We start from the raw sequence: 7,483 nt of genomic DNA on the forward strand, positions 1-7,483 counted from the left end.
GGGGGGGAGGACACACCAGATGATTAGGGTTGACATCAGATGCTAACATGATGCACCGCCTAACCCTGGGCTGTATCGTGTCCGACCGACCGGCTTTGTGAGGCTGTGACTCACACAGCAAGGCATGAATGAAGGCCTCATGCCAGTCCGCGCGTGCAGTATGGACTCAGCAGTGTGCGCGCACTGAGCAATAACTTTTCATCCAGCTGGTCAATAATGAATGCGGGTCAGGGCAGAAACGTCCTTGGAAGTTCATCAAATGAGTGTGAAATTAAAATGGATGGAGCAAAGTATGCCCCTGATAATTAACAAGTATCCTTGTTTGTGTTTCACTTTGCTCACAATAGTTTTTCGTTGAGTCCATAGTGTCCCCCCATGGGCTACTGCAGGTGATTAGCAGGGGCCTGACCGAGCTATTATTTGTAGTTTGTCCTGGGCTGAGAAAAATGAAGAGGCTTTTGATCCGAGGACAGCCCAGTTCGCCGGGTGGAGCGGTAGGAAATGTTGGCACCAGGCAGCCAGCTGTGGAAGAAAACGCCGACCCCACACAAACCCCTGTGCCAACAATAAATCAAAAAACCAATATTGTAAAAAAACTCAGCAACTGAGCGGTGGAAGATGGTCTGTGTGAAGACAGAGCGGGGGAAACGGTGGTGGGAAAGAGGCATGGAATGTGTGGCATAGGCGATTATGATTTCAAATAAAACAAATCTTAGTGGTGCAAATTGAGTGTTTATTTGCCAGTATGCTCTGCAAATGTATTATTTCAAAGTCCAATGAAATTGACCCTAAAAATGTTTGGCAAAGCCAATTAAAAAGCCGAACGGGGCGGACACGCTGGATTTTGCGGGGGTGAAATTCACTCGCACGCTGTGTTTGTAGGTTAACTTTCATTTCTGGGCTAGGGCTTAGGAATTAGCATTTTTGCCAGTAACATCAGCATTTACGGCGGCCATGTATTTTCTCAACATGCAGCTCACGTTACATCAAAACAAGGCTCTGGCTTTACTTCTTGTTCAGAGAGGAAGGAAGGCAAGAGCAGCCAAGAAGAACAGGTTGTGGGTGTGTCCTGCTCCAAAACAAAGCATCCCGCCACATGTCAAACCTGCAGAATCTCTCATTGGTGAAGCACTGGTGACTAACATGAATTTGCAGGTCAGTGCTCAGCCAGATTGAACTTTGACCTTTGGAAATACAGCAGAGAGAGGCGAAATTAATTTGCTACCAGAAGCAAGCAGTTTTTTCTAACCGTGCAGGGTTTTGAATGGGTATGTATGGGACAGAGGTATTTCTTTAGAGGCACGGCGACCAGTAGGGATGGGCAATACCACACTTTTAGGATTCAATACGATACCGATACTTTTTCTTGCATTTTCATCGATACCGATACTGATACCGATGCTGATAATTTCTCATTGGCAATTTTTTTCATTCAAAATATTATTACATTACAGACAAATTACATGACAAACCATTTATACCATATTTATTATGGTCAATACATAATAAAACTAAAATTAAAATAAATGAATGAAATAAATTAAATATGAACAAAAATTTGCACATTTTCACTGTTATTGTTGTTTTCTTGCACTTTTCTTGTAAAAAAAAAAAAAAAAAGAAATAAAGAAAAAGAAAGAAAGAAAGAAAAAAAAAACAATTCTTATTTGTTAGTATCGATATTTGTTTAAGGAAATTGATACCAAATGAGTAGCATGTAAGTATCGGTATATCGATACCACAGAATCGATACGCCCATCCCTAGCGACCAGTCCATTTTAGATAGATGGACCTGTTGGAGTCTGTGACCACTAGTGATGATAGTCTAATGCAATCCAATACAACTGTTTGCCATAAAGATTACTTTTATCTATCTATCTATCTATCTATAGATATTAAAAAAAGCTTTGTAAATAAGATGAAGCACGTCTTTAGAGGCAAGAAATGGATTAAACATGTTTATTAGGTCTCAAGGACACACACACACACCACACACTTAAGGTGTTATAGTGAGGAAATTCAAATGTAAACAAAACCGAGTGTGTTTACAAGGAAAACATCAGGCACCTTTAAAATTTCACTCGGCTGCATACCAAATACCATAAATATGAAAGTACTTGTGATCCTATGGCATGGGCAATTTTGATTACGCTTTGCAAATCTCTGTATTCCTGCCTTAAACACAAAGTGCTTTTGACAACTCAGCAAAGCATAAAGCAAATCCTAGCCATAAAAAGAATAAATATAAATCCTTGTCAGTAAGAAAAAAATATACAGGCAGCAACAGTAGTCCGGTAGAAAAAAAAAAATGAAAAGAAATCTTTATGAAATGTATTTCTTTCAGAGAATAGAAGGCCTGGACAAAAGACGCTTTGCTTACTCATTTCACTCAATCTTAAAAGCATGGAAAATACCTCAATACAATGCAAAACCTGCCACTTCCAACTCTTTCTCTCTTGCTTTCTCTTTTTCTCTCACTCTTTCTCTGTCACTTTCACTCTGCTTTCGGCCCTCATTTCACAATAACACAAAATAATGACAACCCCCTGTGCGAATCAAAAGTAAAATGAGCCATTTGTCCATATCACTGTGGGTTTGTGAGTGGGGATAAGTGACTGAAGCAGGGCTGTATTGAACAAGTCTTTCTGGGATGCTTTTGTAAGTGGCTTGCCTTGCACAGCCTTATGTGGAGCAGGCTGGATGGGATGCAATTGATCTGGACAGATGGAGATTATTGCAGATAAGTGGTCTGGAGCTCCCGATCGGAGAGGCTGGGGAAGAGGAGGAAGGCTGGATCCATACTGTGGGAGCCGTATTGACCACAGAGGCAGTAAAAATGTTAGATGCAAGCCCAGGTAAACAGCTAATTTCAGCTTATTTGGATCATTTGCAGGCAAGGCTACCGAGCCAGCGCTGCAGTGGAACTGAGACAAACACAGCTGATCTGATGACACTAACAGCAGTGAAGTGCAACAAGCAGCAGAGGACTGGTATGAGCTGATACTAGTTCTGGAGTTGTATTTATATCAGTTCATAATAGCAGAACAAATGTCGGAATACTGCTCGGGCCTCTTCAAACACAAGTATGCAGAAGTCTGTGGAAGTAATCAAGCAAAACCGTTGCATGCGATCAAAGGTGATATCTCAAATATTTTATATTATTGCTTTTCCAAGTGTTTTCCAGCCTGTAACCAAAATAAACGAAAGGGAAAAAATGCCGAGAAATCCTCAAGTAAAGCCTGACAGCACACTGTTTATGCTAAATAAAAGACGTTTCTTGGGTAACCTGAAGTTCAAGCAGTGCAGAGATACAATTTCCATATTATGACAAGTGCTTTCCAAAGACAAAGCAACAGATTAAAATTCGGTATGATGAGGTGTCCTTTTACCATGACATTTAGCAACGTATTGCACCACCTACGCTTAGATAGTTATTATGCATACAGGTCCTGCCGTGGAAAGTTTGATTTCCTTTGTTCTCAACAAAGGACTCATTGCATTAGGAATGCTTCAGGAAGTAACTTGAGGGAAATCGGGGGCCTTCTAGATCAGAGCACTTTGTGATGGGAAGTGTAAATAGAGAGAGGCAAATTGAGTTAGGATGCACTCAGCGCTCATTTGCTGACAGCGTGAAATGAAAACGAGGTGCAATGAGATCTGTGCGATGAGTTTGCTGAAGGTGAGCTCTGGGAGAAATGTAATGAGTGTGAGATCCACACGTGATTGACTAAGAGGCAGCTAATGTGATTTTAGCCCTCCTTGATGAGGAGGTCAGCGCTCAGATGGGGGTGGGAAATAAAGCGGGAGGAAAACCTCGGGTCACTTGCCTCCGTCTCAACTGCCACTTCAAAGGAGAGGTGGCACGATGAGGGCCAACGAGCCCCCAGCAAACTCCGCGAGAGTGCATCTCAAAAGTTTGTTTCTCAAGGTACTTCTCCGCCACTTCTCTGTGGCGGCAGTAATTAATTAAATCACATCAAGCGAGCGCAGAGATGACAGGCATTCTATCACGTCTTGTTTTCATTTGCAGCCTCTCGCAATGGTGACGAAAGGCAGATGAAAGGAGGGACCACACTGAGCAGGTAGCAGAAACAGGAGCCAGGTTTCATTTTTCACTTTTGTCACAAGAGAAATGCAGAGAGCAAACAAACCAAACCACAATGACTGTGAAAATGTTGTTTCAGTTTTGCAGAAAGAGGCTTGTGATTTATTTGCATCTCTCACAAAAAGGATCAGTCTGCAAATTCATGGATCCGTTTTTTTACATTGCACGGCACTGAACGCAATATTTTGCATTTTCCCTGACAACTTGGCAGGTTTCTTATGTGAACGCTGTAAAAACATTTTGTCACAAGCCCTGCTCATTTTTAGTCATCACCTTCATATTTAGGTTCATATTCTATACATCAGTCATGAAAATATTTATATCCACTCCACTGCTGAACCAGTGCTCATGGCAGTTTGGACAGCGTCTCTGCGATGCTTAAACTTTTTGCTGAAATACAACTTTATTTTTTATAAACATCTGTTAAAGCTCAAGGGCAGCCAATTTTGAATGGGGGGAAAATGAAAAAAAAGGTTGTGTTAAGCATTAACATCAACAAATAAAAATGAAAACAGCTTTAAAGCTGCAAAGGAAAACGCCGCTCTGGTGCACGATGCAGTAGAATTTTAAGTAGAGATTTTTCACAGTCCAAAAAAAAAAAATGAATCGTGAATGAAAACTTGCGATGGTAAGTTTAGCGGTTGGAACTTTATTTAGTCTTGCTCGAATTTGACTTCTTCAGTGTGCATCCATACCTTCAAAACGGGTTCCTTGTTTCTAAATTGGGTAAGAAATAGCCTTAAGTACATGTCTAATCTAGAGAAATGATCAGCTCTGCTAACTTTAGTCACAGACAAGAACAGCCTTTGAGCGAGAGAAATGTTTCTTATATTAAACAGGCAGGGAGTTCTTGAGGAATCATTCGCAGTTGCAGCCGTGCTCGCCGCTCCTTTTCTTTGATGTGGGTGCCAGTCGCTGCAAGGGAGCAAGACTGTGTGCACTGTGTATCTCCTGAATGTGGTAGGGTTAGGCTGCACCAACACATACACACACACACACACACACACACACACACACACACACACACGCACTTGCAAATTCACAAGTCATTTGGTTTTGGGGAGAATGGCCATTGACCCTAATTTGAACAAGCCCATCCATAACGATGACGGACACATACTCTTCTCAGCGGGGACTGGATTGTGCTTTTTAGAAAGCCTGCACCTATTTCAGGCTCCCCGTGATGCAGGCGGCACGCGGGGTCGACTCAGCAACCCTCGACACCCCCTTCCTGCTGGGCGGAGCGTGGGCCTGCTTTCAGTTCAGCACCACGGAATGATGGGAGGATAGCCCCCTATATCGACTAGTAGGCTCCACAATCATGGAGTCGTGACCCTGCCGTTGACCGACATTAACGCAGGCGTCGGAGTGTGATTGGCCCCCGTCTGAGATCAGCGTTTGACACAGCATTTACCGACGTGTTTGATGCCACATCTCGTTTCGACCTGTTTGATTTTTTTTCACATTTCTGCATAACTGCAATAACAGCTTGATTCAAATACAGTGTTAGTGGCCAGCTGAGATAGGTATGTGTCATTCATGTTTTGGGGTTTCCATCCCTTATGTTATTCATGTTCTGGGGTTTCAGCACACGCCCCAGAACCTCTATAAATAGGGTTGATTGCCACACACCTGTTTTGCCACTTCCACCTGAGTTGCCACAGGATGCAGGTTATGTTGGGTAGGGTCAGCAAGCAGCACATGTAAGTTTTGATTTGTTTGTTACGCTATTTTATTGATATTAAATGGGGTGTATATTCATGTGGAGTGTTTTCTTGTTCTAATGCAGTTGATGTGCCTGTTGCTACTCACCACTTGTGTGAGAGGAGTTTTGCGCCCTTGGTAGGCGAAGCGAGGTGTGTAGCATTTTGTTTTTTTTGTTGTTGTTACTTTGATATAATTGTTTGCACTAAGTGTAGTTGTGCTATATTTGACTGTTGAAATGAAATTATATGAAGACCTTTTTTAATATGCGAAATTAATATTTTGCTATGTGTTTTTTAGTTTCACGGTGCTCGTGAGGAAATAAAATTTGTACCAGTTGAGCTCTACGCCTCCTTATTGATACCAAGGGTTGCTACATACAGTCTTAACCCTATAAAGCCTGAACTATGAAGGAATTGGCAGAAAATTCCAATTTTTTGAAATTGAACCCTTTATTTAGTCCTATAACAAAATATATACAAATTTTTTTTCAAAAAATATGTTATTACACGACCTTTCTGGTGTATGATATATGATATGTACTTGAAGTGCCAATGGTATGGTCCAGGGTGAACAGGGGAAGTGTTCAAAGGTATACAACAGTATTTTGGTCAAGTATTGATTAAACTGAAAATGAAAAACGGAATTGAAAATGTGTATCATATAAGATACAAATGGCTTGATAGGGTTAATATGAATGCACCAGTCTCATTGTCTGCATTCTCCTGTGCTGAGATTCATCATGAACTGTAAATCCTGCACTCACCACTGCACATTATATGTCAGGGTGAACAGGTCATCCTTGTCTATGCGTAGTCTCAGTCTCTTGTATGCCTTTATTTATGACACAGTTATTGTCAAATTTCCTACATATCTGTGTTCTTACATCAAGTAATGAACCCAAAGTCGTTACAGTGTAAGATCTTTAGGCCCACAGCTCTACTGCTCTCTGTTCTCACTCCTTATGGCTTGTTTCCTTCAGGCTCCTTATCTATGTGTTTTAATTTAGAGTTCTGTTGTCTTTATCATTTTGCCAGTGAATATGTTTTGTCTCCATGTATTTTTATTTATTTAGAATCCTGTATCTTCTTTGACGTCTCTTTTCAGCCACGCCCTGAAGCCGACCCAGACCAGTCGCCAGCAAAAAATACTGGCATTTTGTGTTTCTGCAAGCCAAGATGCATTGAAATGTCACATTTTCAAGATTCGTGACATAACATAAAGCGAGCGAAAAACGCTGCGTTAGGAGGCAGGTGGGGTAGTAGATGGCTCAACAGGACTCAGGGCTCTCAAGTCTCACGCATTGGGCGTGAGACATGCATTTCAACTCGTCCACAAGCTCACTATTTTTTATAACAGTGGAATAGGTCAAGAAATCAATCCTTGCATTCTGTGGCATCTTTTCAACCTTGATTTTCATCTTTATATGCAAAAGTAATCAATTAAAGTCGTTTTACTTGAACTCCCACTGTGTGTGAGTGTGTCTGAAGTACACCCATGGGCTCATTCTTCTATTGTAGTCCTGGATCTACTCATCGTTTGCTGCCGTCTCGGCCAGGCTCCCTCACAAAGAGAATCACAATCTCAAGTAGACTTCTTTGTTAAATAACTATTAAATACATAAGCATAAAAAATAAATATTATAACTTCATAGAGTTGATTCTGAAGTTCACC

At 41.3% G+C, this 7,483-nt stretch overlaps 1 long non-coding RNA gene across 1 annotated transcript; it reads left to right on the top strand.

Annotated features, from left to right (window-relative positions):
• Positions 1–5,721: 5,721 nt before the first annotated feature.
• LOC115380121 (uncharacterized) lies at positions 5,722–7,266 on the top strand. The gene is made up of 3 exons (XR_003930296.1): positions 5,722–5,808; positions 5,895–5,961; positions 6,917–7,266. It is a non-coding gene; the product is annotated as an uncharacterized LOC115380121 (long non-coding RNA).
• The last annotated feature ends 217 nt before the right edge of the window (positions 7,267–7,483 follow it).

Source organism: Myripristis murdjan, chromosome 21 (genome assembly GCF_902150065.1).
Source record: "Myripristis murdjan chromosome 21, fMyrMur1.1, whole genome shotgun sequence".
NCBI classification, from domain to species: domain Eukaryota; kingdom Metazoa; phylum Chordata; class Actinopteri; order Holocentriformes; family Holocentridae; genus Myripristis; species Myripristis murdjan.